This window comes from Carcharhinus amblyrhynchos, chromosome 4, assembly GCF_965287045.1.
Source record: "Carcharhinus amblyrhynchos chromosome 4, sCarAmb.v2.hapA, whole genome shotgun sequence".
NCBI lineage: Eukaryota > Metazoa > Chordata > Chondrichthyes > Carcharhiniformes > Carcharhinidae > Carcharhinus > Carcharhinus amblyrhynchos.
Genome location: NC_137327.1, coordinates 82,886,972 through 82,907,024, shown reverse-complemented (window position 1 = coordinate 82,907,024; position 20,053 = coordinate 82,886,972).

Genomic DNA, 20,053 nt, shown 5'->3' with positions numbered 1-20,053 from the left:
TCGATGAAGGGAATTTTCTAAAGATGAAGCTTATTGTGTTTTTTTTTGGTACGCATTAATCTTTCCAGCCTTTCAATAATAGTAGACAGCTGTCGGAAGGAGAATGTTTGAACTTTATGCTCCCAGCTGGGATCCACATTCTATTTGTCTTAATATTATGAAGTCTGCATAGCTTGAATATCAGTGAGCTTGTGTTTAAAATGTCATATTTAGATTCAGCACCCAGAACATTTACAACAGATATTAGATTCCCTGTTTGAATCTAATAATTAGAAATAAACACCAGCTGTGAAAAAGGAAAGAAAAATCAAAGTTAATGCATTTTGTGATGCACCAACTGAAGGAATCTCGTTCCCCTTTTTCACACATATTAATTGCTTTCATGATAAAAAAAAGCCGTGAAAACTTGTTGAACAGACATAACAAACCAAAACAAAATTCAGCAGAAGACTACAAGGAGAAATGTTGGCTTCTCTTCTTGGTCTGAGGAATAAGAGAGAATTGGCTGTCTATGTGTTTTATGTAAAAATGTGTTATTTTGAGTATGCTTATCAGCCAATAGTAGCCATTGGACGGAGTGTTATTTCCTAACAAGCCCATTGATTGCTGCTGGTAAGGATGTGATCGCGAGCCCTTCTTGACTTTTGGCTAAGATCAAGCATCTGATTAAATCCACAATGAGGTGCAATACTTTACCTTATCAGTTTGGATCTTGTAAGTCTCTCTTCTGAGGACCATAAATTGGATTCAGTTTGAATTTGGGTTTTGGAGCAAGTAAGGAGATAGATTCGGACTTGCTCTGCCCATTCTGTGCATTGGCTTTGTAATTTAAAGAATTGATTTAAATGGATGTGATTGATTTGACAGGCAGCGATCTCAGCAAACGTGGTCCGTGGCAATAACAACCTACATCCACATTTGATATCTCTATTCCTGGGCAATGCCGAAAAGTATAATTGTACGCAGCCAATAAGAGAACCCCAACCTTCATACTCTTGTTGAAGCTATTGGCGGCACTGGCTTATTTTCTCTGAATACGCCCAGCAATAGCTTGTGGTCCAAAACTATTATAAACTGCTGAACATAAATGCTCTGATGAAACTTTTTGAATGTATATTAGACCACCAAACTTTCCTTATTGAATTGGAATATTTCTTTTCTGCATTAGATAACATTCTTGAAGCAAAAACAATTGGCTTTTCTGTTCCATCAGGCATTCTGTGGGACTAAACCGCTCCCATTCCATACGGTGATGTATCACAAGTCACCAACAAGGGTAACACCACTTCTTTAAATTACTTCAAAACTTCCTCAAGTTTGCTCGGTGTTCTTCAGATGAGGCTTCCATAATTAGAACATCATCAGGATGACTTGTAGAAGATTTGTCGTTGTACATTTGAAAATGGTGCAGGCTAATAAGTCTCTGAAAAGTAGGCGTGTATATTGATATAAACCCTTGTGGCTGTTGATGGTTACCAATCTCTAAGTCTTTGTCCAATTCCAACTGCGGATAGGCATGACTGAAGTCTAACTTGGCGTATTTTAAAATAAATTTCAAACTAAACAGTTAGTTTGCTGTAAGTGCCTTCAATTTTAGGAAAGGGTATCTGACTATTTGAACTCCTCTGTCAATTTATGGTCCCCACAAATTCTTACAGCCTGATCTGGTTTTCTGATGAGGACTATGAGTGTGGCCCATCCTGAAAACTGAACAAGCTTTATGATACCTAAATCTTCCCACACCTTGTGCTCAAGTTTAATTTTCTGATGAAGTGCATGAGGCACCTGAACACTTATAACTTGCAGCAGGCTTCTTGGGAATGTTCTGTCTGACACTGATAACAAGCTTCTGCCGTCAACACTGTATCCTTTTTATTGGATTCCTCAGTACCTGCACTTGGGTTGATCTTCACGACAGCTGTTTACTTTGTTTCACATGTCCCTGAAATTTGCTTACACTCTGTCATACACGTTATTTGATTTGATTTATTATTGTCACATGTATTAGTATACAGTGAAAAATACTGTTTCTAGCACGCTATACAGACAAAATGTACCATTCATAGAGAAAGAGACAAGAGAGTGCAGAATGTAATGTTACAGTCATAGCTAGGGTGTAGAGAAAGATCAACTTAATACAAGGTAAGTCCATTCAGAAGACTGATGGCAGCAGGGAAGAAGTTGTTGTTGAGTCTGTTGGTACATAACCTCAGACTTTTGTATCTCTTTCCCAACTGAAGGAGGTGGAAGAGAAAATATCCAGGGTGCATGGGGTCCTTAATTATGCTGGCTGTTTTGCTGAGGCAGTGGGAAATGTAGAAAGCGTCAATGGATGGGAGGTTGGTTTGTGTGGGCGAGAGTCGTAGCAGACAAATCTCCTTAGTCCTCTGAGAAAGTAGAGGATTTGATTCGTTTTCTTACTGTAGTGTCAGCTTGGGGGTACCAGGATAGGTTGTTCGTGATCTGGACACCTAAAAATTTGAAGCTTTCAGCCCTTTCTACTTCGTCCCCGTTGGTGTAGGCAGGAGATTGTTCTCTACACATCCTGAAATCAATGCCAATCTCCTTCACTTTGTTGACATTGAGAGAGAGTCACCTGGGCCAGCCCCACATTTTTTCCGGAGACATTTTGGTCTCAGCCAGTAAGTTCTTTTGCGTAATTAGGTTATTTGTATCATAGATCAAACAGTCCTTCAATATTTCTCCTAATACTGGGTTGAATACTCTGCTAATCCTGGCCACGAAGCCTAGGACTGTCTCCTGGGTGCTCAGACTGCTGAGTGAAATTTGTACCTCAGCATATGATTGAGGGTTGAAATGATTATTAATCAGCTCAACTACCTGGCCAAAAGATTGGGTGTCTGGAACACCAGGGTTAATCAAGTTAAACTTTTGATTAAACTGTAAGTCTGTGGGCCACAAACTGTGAGCAGAACAATCTTCCACTTTTCTTCAGATGTTATCTAATTCACTACAAAAAGTAACGTTGACTCTCAATATACTGGCCCCTGTTTTCTGTTTTGGAGTTGGAAGTTCTAATTTCCCGATCAAAGGCATTTTAAAGTATTTCCAGTGTAATAAATTGAGGGGAACTCGATGAGGCTTCAGAATAAAAGGGCTTTATTACCACCAATGTAATAATTAACTACATATACATATAGGGTCTGATAGAATAAATATGCAACTGTGTATGACTTCTCCCCACCAATCCTTCCATCCAATCCTGCCATCCAAACACTTAAACCAATTTTAAATAGTTCAAGAGGTCACTTTGGCCCTGAATTCCCTGAAGTACCTACTTTTCATAAGATGTTCTGCCCAGGCAAAAAATAGTTCTAGTTTTAGTTGAAAAAATTGAACAAATCTTTGTCCATCACACCAGCAGCCTATTCCAGAGCTCCAATATTCTCTGGGAAACAGATGACTTCCTTGTATTTAACCTAAGCCTGGCCTTAAAACTTGGGATCGCACAACTTAAGTTGTGACCCTTGGTCCTCTGTAATCTATTTAATTGGAAAAACTAAAATGCAGTTTTATCATCATATAAACCTCAGTCAGATTGTCCTTCCCTCAAACTTCACTTCTCTCAAGTATAGTGCCTCAATTCTTTCGCCTGTCTTGACAATCAAAATGCTTCACACTGTGAATTACTTTAGTAACCCTCATCTGCACCTTTCCAAAACATCAATATCACAAATCAACTGAGGAGGCAAAAACTGAATACAATACTCCCAGTGAGATCTAACTAAAGTACAATATATATGTAAATACAAACAGTGTTTTCAAGCTTTTGCAGATATCCCAATCAGGAAAGCGCATGTTGTGACACGGATCTGTAGTTCTGGTTTACCACTTAAGCATTGTAGTCCATTGTTTTTAATTCTCTACAGCAATCCCAAACAAAATCAATTAGGAAAATCTATTGCATTTTCAAAATTGATTGTAGATGATGGGTCACATAAAATGAGAAGTAAAATTTGATTTGGGTGAACCTTACATTTCTTGAGGTCTAAAATGTAATCTTCACTTCTTGGAATATATCCCTGCGATGTGGCACTAGATACAGAATCTTATTTTAGCTTTTATTACCACAATTCATCTTTAATGTTGGCATACAATTGGAAATTTCACCAGTATAATGTTGTCATAAAATGCCGCAAAGTATGTTTATGAACTTATTACTGGCACAAGCACTAAAATTACAAATTACTTGAACACGGGAGATGATTCACTTTTAAATAATTTCCTGACTAATACCTCCTTCAGCTTTTGCACATATTTATAGGGCCCTATTTTACCATTTTGATTCTGAGTGCGAGATAAACTTGAAACTGTTTCAGATCCAATTTTTAGACCTGTTCTCAGCCTCCCCCATACATAGTCTGCTTGAAAAAATATCAGCGATTCTGAATCGTGCTGTGGAAGCTTGTGGGAGGAGTTTAACGTGTCCAAAATTATGCAGTTCTGATCAGCGCCTCCATCTACGTACGTGCAGAAATAAAATGATAGAATGTGGCTCCCCTGCCACAACACTCCCAGGCTGGATAATGCCTCCCTGGTTCCCACAGCCAATGCCCCACCTGCACAAAATTACAGACCTCCTTATCCCCCCACACACCCACCAGCAGACCGATCATGGCTGCCTCCTCTCTTCCCCCCAACAATCAAGGCAGAAGGCAGAGTGGCAGTGGACCTCTCTTCCCCCTCACTCATCACAGCAAACTGGCAGCAGAACCCCCTTCTCCTTCATTGATCACAGGCAGAATGGCAGCAGACACCCCTCCTGGCACCACCTTCCCCATGGATCTCAAGCAGAGAGCTCTGTCAGACCCATCATCCCCCTCAACTGTAAACCACCCCCTACCAATCTCAAGCAGAGAGCTGTCGGATGCTTACCTCCTCACTAGCTGGAGCACCCGAATCGGATTTTTGTAGAACATGTCTGTTTTGCGCCAAATCTGGATGGGTGAATGCACTGGTAAAGGGGGAAGTGCAGATAATGTTGGGCACGCAGCCCATTAAGTCAATCTAAATGCATGCAAATGCATTTAACTAGCCGTCATGCCCATTTCATGCATGGTCTCAATAGCGGTCATTTTCGGGCCTTGGTAAAGGGGGAACCGGTGCGGAGGTGGGCACAGATTGTACTACTCGCTTCACGCCCAACTTTACCAAGTTTTCACACCTGAAAATGGGTGCAAATGATGATAAAATCAGGTCCAAAGTCTTGCAGGCAGACAATGTATACAAGTATTTTTACATTGCATATTGAAAACTTGATATACTAATTAAATATTTGAAGTAAAATATGGGGTGTGACATAGTACCATTGAATAAAACATGGTTCTAGGAATATTGAAGTTCTCAGGAGGGTTTTTCTAAGTATTAGTTAATGTCTAAATGATTGGGATGGAAGTATGCCTGCCTTGCTTAATAGGACAGTGAACCTGTCTCCATGTCAATTGAGGGCTCACACACATGAGCATTTTGATTTTAATTAGCTTCCCTTAGGAGGACCATTCAGGACCTGAAAACAGCTTCGATATTCCTTGGGGAAAATTCATCCCAAATAATTTGTTCATTGTCTCTGCCATTCCCTTATTCCCCATGATAATTTCTCCTGTCTCAGCCTCTCAGAGATCAACAATTATGTTTGGACTTTCATCCTTCTTGTATACTTGTAAAAGCCCTTACAATCTGTGTTTATATTCATAGCCAATTTAGTTTCAAATTCCCTTTCTTATCAATGTTTTGGTCACTACTTGCTGGTTTCTAAAACACTTCCAAACCTCAGGCTTATTACTATCTTCATTGTAAGCCTTTTCTTTCAATCAAGTGGACCTATCTCACTGAGTTTTTTTTTGTTTAGCAGTGGAATGTGTTTTTGTTGAGCAACTTGAATAATTTCTTCGCATGTTCATTTGCCACAGTATCTTTTAGGCTATTTACTAAAGCAACGAGAGACAACTCGCTTCTCATAGATAATTGGCTTCATTTAATTTTAAGATTCTTATTTGAGACTGGTGTATATTACTCTTGAACTTAATATGGAATTCAAAACTATCATGATTCCTTCTTTCCAGAGGTTCTTTACTGTTAGATTATTAATTGAAACTGTCTCATTGCATAAAATTAGCCCTAAAATAGCTTTATTCTGAACTGGTTGCATAACGTATAGGTTCAGATTTGCAATGAGTGATAGAGGCAGGAATGGAGTTAAGAATGACAAAAACACATTCACCACAAGGCTGGAAATTGTCTCCTGAGGTCGATGGATCTTTGCATAGTTCACCTCCACCAACTGTGATTTCCGTGGTAGGTGGGATAGGAAAATTCTTCCCAATTAATTTTTTGCAGCAATTTCAAGTCTGGAGTGCCTTCCCAACCCAGCTTTATTTTTGTGTGCCCTTGTCATGGATTAGGAAAGCCTTGAGTTACAAACCAGCACAGATATCTTCAGTCGGAGTCGACTCTATAAGCTCTATAGAAAATTTGAATTTCCACCCTATTGCTATTTTCATATCCTGGTATGTGTTTTGAAAGCCATGCCCTGTTGGAGAGTTTTTGATAATTGAGAAGGAGTTGGGAACATATTGACAGGTAAGTATTAAACATTCTGATGATTGCAAATGTCACTGTTAAATGCTGCATATAATGCAGATATGATTTAACTACATCAATTACCAAAAAGCTTTTTCATGAGAAAGATAAGTTGACCAGCATTGTTTAAGTGTTGAAATGCAATATAACACTTTTCCCATTGGAAAAACGTATTCTTATGCATTCAAAATTGTAGAAAATGTGGTTGGAAACACTCCTGTCATGCTTTAAACTATGATTCGAATATCCAGTGTTCTTCAAATTTGAAAAAAAATGCCCTGCTCTTTGAAGTTAAAATACCTAACCACCCATTCTACTGACTGACAAGCAATCAGTTTTTACATTGAAAAATCTAGGCTGGAATTCTCTAGCCAGTCATGCCCCACTGTCTCTGCAAGCAAGAATAGAGAAGGTGGTTCTCAGCCAAATCACCATTTATTGCAAAAGGACCAGAGAGCACCAGCTGCAGGTGAGGTCAGGGAATCCAACCCGTCAGCTTCTTTGCTTGAAGCTTTAACAGCTTGTTTAGATGCTTATAGCCATTATGAATGCCTAGCTGCATTTTCAAAGCCTGAGTTCAGAAGGCAGTCCAGATTCTTAGATTCATAGACATTTACAGCACAAAAGGAGGCCATTAAGTCCATCATGTCTACACTGGTTAACAAAGGTCTGACTACTCTAATCACAGTTTTGACTGCTTGGCCATTACCCTGGAGGTTATGACAGTACAAGTGAATATTTGAATACTTCTGAAATGTTATGAGAGTTTCTGACCCAACCATACTTTCAAGCAATGAGTTCCAGACTCCCTGGGTGAAAAAATGTCTCTGATACGACCTGGGTTTTTGATAAGAGAAGGGATTAAGGGTTATGGGGAGAGGGCGGGAAAGTGGAACTGAGCCACGACAGATCAGCCATGATCTTATTGAATGGCGGGGCAGGCTCGAAGGGCTAGATGGCCTACTCCTGCTCCTATTTCTTATGTTCTTATGTTCTTATGTTCTTTTAGCCTGCTACCTCTTGCCTTAAATCTTTGCTCTGTGGTTTATGATCTCTTTATTCATAGAAAAAAATGCTTTCCTATCCACTCTAGCTCTGCCCTCATAATTTTAGACGCCTCTATCAGATCTATTGACAGTTTTTTAGGGAAATTAGAACATTATTTGATTGACACTTTTAAAAGATTAGAATACATTATGCAACTTTGATGTGGTTTCAGAATAAATATTGACTTATTTTTGCAATATAATGAACACTTATGGAAACATAGAACCCCTACAGTGCAGAAGGAGGCCATTCAGCGTATTGAGTCTGCACTCACCCTCTGAGAGAGCAACTCACCCAGGCCCACATCTGCCCTATCCCCATAACCCTACCCACTCTATTCCCATAACCCCATGTATTTACCTCCCTAATCCCTCTAACATCTTAAGACACTAAGGGGCAAGTTAGCATGGATAATCTACACAATCTGCGTGTTTTTGGACGGTGGGATGAAACCGGTGCACCCAGAGGAAACTGACGCAGATACAGGGAGAATGTGCGAATTCCTCACAGATAGTCACTCTGGTCCCTTGCACTATGAGGCAACAGTGCTAACCACTGTGACATTGTGCTGCTTGAGGAGATTCATTTTTTAACTGATTTTTTTTCCCAGTATTAATGACAATGGGTGTGATTTTCCAGCCGTGCTCGCTCCAAAACCGTAAAATCCCATCTGAGGTCAGTGGGCCTTTGTATGGCCCCCGCGCCTGCTATGATTTCCGTGGTAGGTAGCGGTGGAACAGGAAAACTCCCCCCAATGTGTTTAAATGACAATTTTATTTGACTGTTAAGACTACATATTTTTCCAACTATATTTAAATAATCCTCATTGCTATTGCATGGCGCCTGAGGATGGCTGTAAAAACATATGGGGACATGAGTGAGTATATGAGAGATCATGGAACAAGCTTTATGGATATGAAGGAGAATGGAGGAGGCATGGGGGAATATGGGGACTTGGAAGGAGCATGGGGGTGGCAGCATGGGATGTCGCAGAGGTGTCTGCACGAGTAAGATTGAGGGGTGCAAGAGCAATGTTGGGAGCTAGTCTGCTGTCCCTGAGCACCGAGGCAAGCCTTTTAACCAGCCTGCTTCTGTGCCCGCGTTCCTCCCACACATCATTGTGGCTTGCAAAACTTGGACCCTCTCCATCAACATCTTGCCAAGACAAAGATATGGTGAGAATCTGTTTTGGATGCAGGCTCAGAGTTTAGAAGTCGTGATTGGGCCAGAGTCATATTTTACTAGCCCAAGACACAAATCCAGGCCATTGTTTCACTTAACTGTCATGAGCACATTTTATAAATACATCTTGAATTGATTTGTCCTATTTCTACAGAGATTAATCTTCCCCCATAATTATATCGCTTTGATACTGACTCTAATTGTTTCTTGCTTCGTGCACTGTGCAACAGAGTTACTACTGCTGGCTGGGGGGGAAGGGGGGGATGGGGGTGTGATCCATGAACTATTCCCACCAGTTTTTTCTGACCCTTGTTGCTCCTAATTCTTAATTGATTCTTAACTGCCCTCTGAAGTAATGAGAGGACCACTCGGTTGTATCAAGCTACTTGCAAGAGCCACATTCTCAGGGCAATAAATGGGTCCCTTCTTCATGATGTGTGTGTCCTGAATATAACATATGAAAAATAGAAACAGAATGCATTTGCAATGTAAAGAAAAATTATGACTGAGGAAACATGATTCAAATATTTTAAATAATTTGAGCTGGAATTGATTCAAAGTTATTTTAATACCTATGTTAACCATAAAGAACATAAATCTCAACATTTTTAAACTCTGCCAATTGCCAGGAATATAGAAACTCAAATGAAACCTTTCACTATTTCTTACAGTGTACAGCTTATGAAATGTTTCAGTCACTCCGTAAAGACTGAATCAGTCAACTTACTGAAGAAAATATGGTAAAGAATTTACTATTCCAAAAGAAATTTGATACAACTAATTTTGAATATCGGTCAACACAATGATAAGCAGGATCTAGGATAAGGCCTAAATATTATGATGGTAGCCTTAAATTGGTGCGTGAGTAATGAAAGATTGGCTAAAGAATTGATCCAAAGCCCTGTCAGACCGGGGACACATGGAGGACAGGTCTTTTCTCATTCTAAATCTTATGATTTATTTCAGTAATATTAAAGGGCAGTTGAAGAATGTAACAGTCTCAGCACTGTCATAGTGGGAACACATTTCTTAATGTCATGCTGAAGACTTTTGTCCACCACTACATTCATTCGACATTTACATTCCAATTTTTTGATTAAATACCTGTAGATCATGCATTTAATAACGCAGCAGTATAATTCAAACCATAATTATTCAAATATTAACCCTTTGAGTATTCTTGATAATTTCTTGCCTTGGTTCAGATCTTCAGCATGATGGTGACCAAATAAGAAGTGTACAAAGGGACGGCACAAAACAATGGAACATGCCTTATCATTATAACAACTTAGAAAGTAAGCAGCAAGAAGTCAGGTTTTATTTCCCGAGTCATCCCAATGTGCTTTACAAGTGTTTTTAAACAAAATTTGATGCTGAACTGCACAAGAAAATATTAGGTGGATAGAACAAAAGGCTGACCAAAGAGTTAGGTCAGCGAACACAGAACCTAGTGCAAATTCAGACATGGGCAGCAGGGTTTTGAATGACCTTAAGTTTTTGAAGGTAGGACGACAGGGTCTTTTAATACTAGGGTTTCAGCAAAAGATGTGCTGGGGCAAGACAGCTGTTGGGTAATGTTATAAGCTTGGAAGCATAAAAGTCTTAGTCCCAGATTTCCATCCCTGACTTTTGAAAATGATTTTATTTATTAGTGTCACAAGTAGGCTTACATTATCACTGCAATGAAGGGGGTGATCCTCCCAAAACTGCTGACTTGGTGAGAGCATTGGTGAGGCCGCAGCTGGAGTACTGTGTGCAGTTTTGGGCGCCGCACCTGCGCAAGGATATTTTGGCCTTGGAGGGAGTGCAGAGGAGGTTTACTAGGCTGATACCGGAGTTGAGGGGGTTGAGCTATGAGGAGAGGCTGAATAAACTAGGCTTGTACTTGTTAGAGTTTAGAAGAATGAGGGGAGATCTCATTGAGACGTATAAGATGATGAATGGGATGGATAGGATAGAGGTGGAGAGACTCTTCCCGCTCAAAAAAGACAGTAGGACTAGGGGGCACAGCCTCAAGATAAAGGGGAGGCGATTTAGAACGGAGTTGAGGAGGAACTTCTTCACTCAAAGGGTGGTGAATATCTGGAATTCTCTGCCCGTTGAAGTGGTGGAGGCTGCCTCGCTAAATATTTTTAAGAAGCGGGTTGATGGGTTTTTGATAAGAGAGGGGATTAAGGGTTATGGGGAGAGGGTGGGAATGTGGAACTGAGCCACGACAGATCAGCCATGATCTTATTGAATGGCGGGGCAGGCTCGAAGGGCTAGATGGCCTACTCCTGCTCCTATTTCTTATGTTCTTATGTTCTTATGTAGAACTGGCAGAATCCACAACTGTTTTTGCAGTTCAGTTTCAGACCCCAATCTCCACACTCTGTGCAATGCAAAGATCCCAGTTGTGAATGTTATTAAATGCTCAGGGGCAGAGCCTATTCACGCTGGAGTCTGACAGTTCCGGGTCTCTGCGTATGCACAGTGGCCCCAATCAGTCAGATCATAGTTTGCTGGCCAGTTCGATTGCTGACCAGCCTGCCTCCCCACGGCCCAATCACGGCCCCTGCAAGCGTTCCCAGGCCAGCCTGGACCCCTCCCATCCTGTCCTGGAGCACTCCAATCTCCAGGCCCCCTCCAGCAGCGGCAATCCCCGTAACACCCCTCCACCCTGGCAGGCCCTCCCCCAGTAATGCCCCCACCCCAGGAGGAAGACCCCCCCCAGCAGAAACCCCCACCACCAGCCCGACCCAATCACATGCCTCCTTCCAGCTCTAACCAATCCCAATTGCAGAGTGGCAGCGGGACGCCCACCCTCACTGATCACCCCTTAGGCCCCTCCCACCCTTTAACCCCACCCACAATAGAGACAGTCTCTTTGACACTACCCCCAGACCCCACTCCTAGGCCCTGTCCCATTGCCCCCTTGGCCCCATCACATTGCCCCCTTAGCCCTGCCCCCTTGGCAGTGCTTGATGCCTGATGGGCAGTGCCAACGTGCCCCCAGCATGGCCACTTTGCCCCTTGGGCAGTGCCAGGGGTACAGGCTGACACTGCCACTGTGCCCATTCCCAAGGGTGCCCATTCCCCTGTCATGCAACCTCCTGGGGATCCCCATTCCCTCCCCCTTCACTTTTGTGGGGTATCCCATTAGTTCGCTGCAGGTGGGGAGCTAGTCTGAAACCTGCCAGAGTGAAATACTCCTGGTGAGTTGGGAGATGTTATCAGTCCCGGAGAATTCCGTGCTGGGCCCAACAATAACATTTAAAATACATTTTAAAAAGATTTAAATCACTTTCCTCTTTTCCCGCCGGTTTGCAGTGCCCTCCCGCCTGCGACTGTTCTCTAGCTGTGGGAAATGCGTATGCGTCAGAAAGCATGTGCGAATTCCACGAAATGACCGACACACGATTCTCCCAGCACAACGCGGCAAAAAAAGTGCTCATCCATATGGGAGAATCGCCCCTGAAGTTACTGTAAAAATCCCCTAGTCACAACCAGCAAATGACCCCCAGTAGGTAGGATTTGTGAACGGGTATTGGGGGGGAAGTCTGAATGAATCTGCAGAGTGCCGAGTGTGGAGACAGGTCAGGCGCAAGAGCAAAAATAATTCTAAAAAGTGTCATCCAGAAAATAAAATGTCAGTAATTCGGTCATTTGATCAGAGCTGAAAAGCTATAGAAATCTCTAGAGATCTGGATGACAGACATCACAGAACAATTACGGATCAGCCACAGTGGATGTGTGAGGATGGCATGAGACAGATGAGTGTAGCATACCATGACAGCAGATCTGGCAGGAGTAGCTGCAAGCAGCAACAGCAGCGGCCGTGCCACAGATATGCATCAGGGTTGTAATAGTGAAGCTGTGAACTGTCAGGTACAGCTCAGACAGATGTCAGGGGAAAGGATGAAGCCGATCACTAGGCAACAAGAGTTTGTGAATAGAACCTCGGGCAACAGCTCTGTCCTCCCAATATTTCATTGGAGCAAATTTATTCTCAGCTAAAGTTGGATGTCTGATAAGCAGTCTGACCAGTTCAAAAAAGTGGAGGAGGGATCAAATGATATGGCAATGAGGTGGAGCTAGCTTTGTCAGCATCTCTGTGGAAACTGATTTTGTGTTTTCAGATGGTTTCGCCGAAAAGTTACACGGAGATGAAAAATAGGAAGAGGCCAATGCTGAGGTATCAGTGAGGAAACCGGAAATGAAGCCATTGCAAGAGGTTATCTGACTGCGACTGGATAAGAGTGACTGATGGTCCACCCTGCTCCTCCTCACCAGTCAGTCTGAAACTTCGGTAGGGCCAGGAGAGGATACAGAAAGTTGCTAACAGCAAAATGCTGTGAATGCTGGAATCTGAAACGAAAACAAAAAATGTTGGAAAATCTTATTGGCCTGGCAGCACCTGTGGAAAGAGAATAGAGCCAACATTTCAAGTTAGGATGACCCTTGGGGACAATCCTGACTTGAAAGGTTGGCTCTTCAGAAAGTTGTTAGTAACTAATGGAAGGGGTAGATCAAATCTAATGTGTGATTGATGGAGTGAGATGGATATTGAATGCCAAAATGAAAGATTGGTGGTCAGGCCACCTGGGACATTGATCTTTCTGCTGTTTTGTATTTAACTCCTTTTTTCTCTCCCTGTTCTGTCAGTGTCCTCCACAGTCTCTTCAGCAGTTGTCAGGATCTGAAAGGATGGACTTGTATTGCGTGCAAGCTTGTCCTTCAAGAAGAATTGAAATACATTAATGGGCAACGTACTCAAGGCTCCTATATGCCTATGTGAGGGTTGAACAATTGTTTGGCTTTTTGAAAAAGCATCAGATCTGTGCACAAGAGGCCAACATGTGTAAGGACAGAGACAGTGAATGGAAAAAGCAACAAGAAGGGAGGCACCAAAGGGTGTTATTATGACTGAATGAGTGTAAGATGGGGAGGAAAAACTGTAAATGAATGCTGCAGGGCGATGCTGACATTGATTTAAATAAAACTGTGAACATAAGTCTTACCATAGCAACTCAATTGAATACTGCATCTCACAAAGTTTTGCTATTTAGTTCTTCTGTTTTTACTTTTATTGGTTGCATTTGCTTGTTAATTTGGTATTCACAAAGGCTTTGATTTAACTTTTTTGGCTTGTTTTTCTCACTAGGCAACATGTCAACAAACTTAGCAATGCATTTTGATTTGATGAATAAATTAAAAGAGCAAATTTTTGGTATTGGGATGGCACAGTGGTTAGCACTGCTGCCTCACAGTGCCAGGGACCTGTGTTCGATTCCAACGTTGGGTGACTGTGTGGAGTTTGCACTTCTCCACGTGTCTGCCTGAGTTTCCTCCAAGTACTTCAGTTTCCTACCACAGCCCAAAGGTGTGCAGGTTGGGTAGATTAGCCATGCTAAATTGCTGTTTAGTAACCCAAGATGTGTAGGTTTGGGGGATTAGTGGGGTAAATGTGTGGGGTAAGATGCTCTGTTGGAGAGTCAGTGCAGACATGATGAGCCAAATGGCCGCTTTCTGCACTGTAGGGATTCTATGAGGTTCTATGGTATAAATCAAATCTCTCTATGTAATTCAGCTGAGTGAGACTCAGCCAGAAATAGCCTGGCAATGGCTCTTCCTATTCCAATACTATTATCTTCTGTGTCCCCGAAATCTATCATTGACCCCCCCTCATTGTCCTCATCTATATTATGGTTCTCAGCATCTGAAAACATGGCATCAGTTTTTGCATGTAGATTGATGATGTTAGCTTTGCCTCACTACCTCATGATCATTGCACTTCCAGTTCTGGTTGAGCATAATCTCCTTCCAATTAAATATCAGGAAGACTGAAGCCATTGGCCTTGGTTCCCACCACAAACTCCAGTCCCTTGCTGCTAATCCTTGGCAACAGGCTGAGGCTGAAGCAAACAAAATGGCATAAAGCAGAATTATAACTTGTGATAATTTTATAAATGAGTTGGGAATTGTGGTTTTAATCATCAGTATTTACCATGAAGAAAGACATGGAAGTTTGGGGACTTGGGAAAGTAAATTGTGATGTCTTAAAAAACGTCCACGTTATAGAAGAAGAGATGTTGAAGATCTTAAAATGCATAAAGGTCGAAAAATCCCTGGGACCTGATCAAGTGTATCCTAGGACATTGTGGGAAGGTAGGGAAGAAATTGCAAGGCTCCTAATCAGCGATAGCCATGAGTGATGTGCCAGAAAACTGGAATGTCTATATACTATACTGGAAGCTAACAAATGGATGGAATTTAAGGCATGAATTATAAGATGCAACTTTTACCTATCTATTTCTTGCATGAGTGAGGAGATAGCAAGCTGAATTTTGAAAGAAGCTTTGTGCCAATTTGGCATCGGCAAAGCTCATGCAAAGCTTTTTGTAAGTAGTTTAAACCGTGAGGGCCTTGTCATTAGGACTCAAATTAGACTTTCTGATTTCTGACCATTGATATTCTTATTCTGTCATACCTTGATATGTTGGCGGCGATGTGAGATAATTAATGATGATCATTCTTTCTGTACATCACTGATTGCACTTTAATTGTTTTAATACAGATTTATTTCAGAATAATAAATAATTGATTACATGTTCATCAGTGTATCATTAGGATGATAAACTTTTTTAGTTGTTAATGGAAAAATACAACAACATTTTAATTTGCAGTAAATCCTGAAACTCTTGCCAAGAACAATATTGTTCTAAGTGTGTACACATTTGTGCATGTGAAAAAAAATCTGAAATTTTCTTTGTGTTACGTATTTGTAAGAATTGTGTAAACACGTGCATGAAAATTATCCAATTCAAAATATAGGGTCTGGATCTTAAACACGAGCTGGTTTTAACTCAACACCATGCTGATAAATTAATTTACCATCCAGACATGGCAGGGTGAATCCCAGGCCATTTGTTGCTGTGCATCATTTACATCCTGTTTGCTGGTTTCACTCCCATGCCAGGCAGGAGGAAGCCAAGGAAGAAGCCCACATGCTGACAATAATTAAATGATAAGATTGACTGATGGGCGATCGCAAGGGTATTCTCGAATCAAAAAAGGCTAAATATTTTCAGCACGCAGGATCCCTTCATCTTTCCTTGTGGGAGCCAGTGGAGCGTTGTTCTTACCTTTGTGGGGTGTCTTTTTGCCCTGATCTCTTCACTGTTGGGTTGACCTGGCTAAAATCTCACTGATGTTTCCTTCTGGTAGAAATTGTAGTTGGGTTTGAATGAAGTCACCAGGACATGACCGACAAATACGAGAAAGGATTTCACTGGCTAGTTGAGAGTTCACAGTAATAAGTCTCAGAACAGCAGGTTAAAGTCCAACAGGTTTATTTAGTAGCAAAAGCCACCAGCTTTCAGCGCACTGCTTGTTCATCAGGTAAGTGGGAGCTCTGTTCACAAACAGGGCATATAAAGACACAAATTCAGTTTACAAAATAATGATTGGAATGCGAGTCTTTACAGATAATAAAGTCTTAAAGGTACAGACAATGTGAGTGGAGAGATGGTTAAGCACAGGTTAGAGAGATGGTTAAGCACAGGTTAAAGAGATGTGTATTGTCTCTTGCCAGGACAGTTAGTGAGATTTTGCAAGCCCAGGCAAGTCGTGGGGGTTACAGATAGTGCAACAGGAACCCAAGATCCCGGTTGAGGCCGTTCTCATGTGTGTGGAACTTGGCTATCAGTCTCTGTTCAGCGACTCTGTGTGGTTGTGTGTCATGAAGGTCGCCTTGGAGAATGCTTACCCGCAGATCAGAGGCCGAATGCCTGTAACCGCTGGTGTTCCCCAACAGGAAGAGAACACTCTTGCCTGGTGATTGTCGAGCGGTGTTCATTGATCCATTGTCATAGCATCTGCATGGTCTCCCCAAAGTACCATGCCTCGGGACATCCTTTCCTGCAGCTTATCAGGTAGACAACGTTGGCCGAGTTGCAAGAGTATATACCATGTACCTGGTGGATGTGCTCGCATGTGAGATGATGGCATCCGTGTCAATGATCTGGCACGTTTTGCAGAGATTGCGTGGTGTCATGTTCATTGTTCTCCTGAAGGCTGGGTAGTTTGCTGCAGACAATGGTCTGTTTGAGGTTGTGCGGTTGTTTGAAGGCAAGAAGTGGGGGTGTGGGGATGGCCTTGGCGAGATGTTCATCTTCATCAATGACATGTTGACTAACGAAATATTTAAATTCTGTACATTTGTGTTGACAATGACAACAAATAATATTGAATGGCCCATTGTAATTGTTTGACTTAAATTCTCTCTCAATCTTACACATGTAGGTTTAAAGATTGACCTTGCTCAAGTGGTACGTTTGGCAGTATTTATCATAGCAGATGGGAGCGCTTGCCCTCTGAAGCTCCACATTGCCTCCTCTCAGCAAGGCCCATCGAATTTAAGTGCCACTCGGGCACTGAAATGGCCAGCGGCAAGCCTTGCCTTATCAAGGTAACTGAGGGCAGAAATTGTACCACTGAGAGCTGCTGTCCAATCAGAGATTCTCAAATTTGCATTGCAGCAGCGACAGTGGGAGCAGTGACCACTGCGGCCATTAGAGACCGAGGGTCACAGAGGCACGTAAGGCCCAGGGTGCGTGTTGAGAGGAGAGCTACAAGGGCAGTAGAATAGCTCTCACTGGGTCCCTGCTTCCCAATCAGGCATTGAGTACGTTTGAATGAGGGAGCCTGAAAGCATCCCAACAATGTTTGCTTTTTTGGGCTTCCTGTGTGGTGACTTACTTAAGAACCTCAATTATTAGCAGAGTAGAAAGGCCACCCACCCAGAGCCTACTGCCCAATTAAATGCTTTCATGCTTGCCTCAGGGTGGGGCATTTAGTTCCATCATCCAAATGACTTTCACACAATTTGCAGGGTCTATTCTAGCAGTTGTAACAGAACACCATATCTACCTTTGTCCCAGTTAGTAGTCTCACAACACCAAGTTAAAGACCAACAGGTTTATTTGGTAGCACGAGCTTTCGGAGCATTGTCTCTTCAGCAGGTGAATGAAGTGTTCAGTTCACAAACAGGGCACATATAAACACAAATTTGTTTACAAGCTAATGGTTGGAATGTGAGTCTCAAGTCTTTACAAATGCAGACAATGTGAATGGAGAGAGAATTAAGCATAGGTTAAAGAGGTGTGAATTGTCTCCAGCTAGGACAGTTAGTGAGATTTTGCAAACCCAGGCAAGTTGTGTGGGTTACAGATAGTGTAACAGGAACTCAAGATCTCGGTTGAGGCCGTCCTCATGTGTGCAGAACTTAGCTATCAGCTTCTGCTCAGCAATCCTGCGTTGTCATGTGTCATGAAGGTCGCCTTGGAGAACACTTACCTGAAGATCAGAGGCTGAATGCCCTTGACTGTTGAAGTGTTTTGCACAGGAAGGGAACTGTTCTGTCTGGTGATTGCTGAGCAGTGTCCATTCATCTGTTGTCATAGCATCTGCATGGTCTCACCAATGTACCATGCCTCAGGATGTCCTTTCCTGCAGTGTATCAGGTAGACAATGCTGGCCAAGTCAAAAGTGTATGTACCGTGTACCTGGTGGTTGGTGTTCACGTATGTCTGGTGGTTGGTGTTCATGGCTGTTCTATGTGTCTGGATGAAAAACTGGTTGTTGAAGGCAAAGACATCGTGGTCCAGGATGAAGTGAATGAGTTGTAGAATCGCGTCTGGAGATTGGCAGTTGTCGATGTTGAGTTCTGAGGCAGCTGCAGCCATTGTTGTGGGAGATGCTGATGTAGAGTGCCGAGCCATCCATTGTGTTGAGGAGTGTTCCTGGTTCAATGGTTCCATGAGTGCTGAGTTTCTGTAAGAAGGCCGTAGCGTTGTGACAGAAGCTGGGGATTCTTTGTACGATAGTCCTAGTTTATCTTGGCACAAACTCTCATAGAATTTAAATGGAGGAGAGTTCGCTTCCTTAACCTTCTCACTCTGATGTTATTCGCATGGGGAAGTAAACAATGATCTCTGGTATGATTGACTCCACTGGATTGAAGTTGATTCATTCCACAATTTCTGTTAGAAGCATTTTCTTCACTTCTGTGATCAGTTACTTGTACTTTTGACAGTTTTGAACAAAATGTTGCAGCATTATTTTCCTACTGTTGTCTACGCAGGATTATCCATCAAAATTCCACCCCTTATTTTGCAAGTTGTTTTACAAAACAGACTGAGGCTGTGAGCACCAGACAAATTGCTACGATATTACTTACCTGGACTTGTTGCTGGTGTCAGGAAGAAGTTAATATTAAAGGGCCAACAAAACTATCTATATCCACAGTATTTCTCACCTTATACAATGGATATTGGGATGTTAACATATTGGCTGAGATTTTTCAATAGAATAATGGCGAGATAAGCAGTACTCACTGTTTTATAATGTAAATCAGACCATGTCCAGCCTCCACATGTCCGCAGTCAAACAGGGAAGACTGGAGGTCTCTACCTGATTTGTCCTTCTCCTCCACAAGTTGTTCCAAACCAATATCTCATCATAGATTTGGCATTAAAATGTATGAAGGATGCAAACTTTCTCTAAACACACCAGAAAAAATTTGAGCTGCTACTTTTATGTGTGAGTGAATTTTTAATAGCGTGTTAAGTATTAATTAGTGTCAAGCAACTTCTCTGGCTTCAAAAATTTAATTTTACAAGCGTGAAATTTTATTCCTTGTTGGAGATTTAATTTTTATCAACTTTTTTTTTTCTATCTATTTATCTCCCTCAGATTTTGCTTTGCATTGTGTTACATTGAGTTAAATATTCTAATTTACATTCCACAGGCTAAGAATTGGATTACTTCCATTTGCAGGTGCAAGGGGTTTGCAATTCACAATGAACCAGCAATGGACCCCATTAAGGCAGGCAGCATGCAAGCCTTATGCCAGCACCTGGAGAAATGGAGGCAAGGATGTTACAGCCACATAATGGTGCTGTCTCCTGCCAGCAGATGTGGTGGGCCATTTAAATGCTCATTTACTTCATGAGAATGTAATACTCCATCAGGTGGGGGTGTCACTTGTTTTTCCTGTCCATTGTGTTCAGTTTATTATCACCTGTGCTGCTATCTAGTTGAATGTTCAACTGGGGCTCACCAGGCTGCCAAGTTAGCACACGTTTCAGCCAACCTATATATTTTGAACACAGCCTGACCTTCTTAAAAGAATTTTTTTATACTGTAGTTACTGCTGACTGCCTGGAGTGGCTTTAAGGAAAAG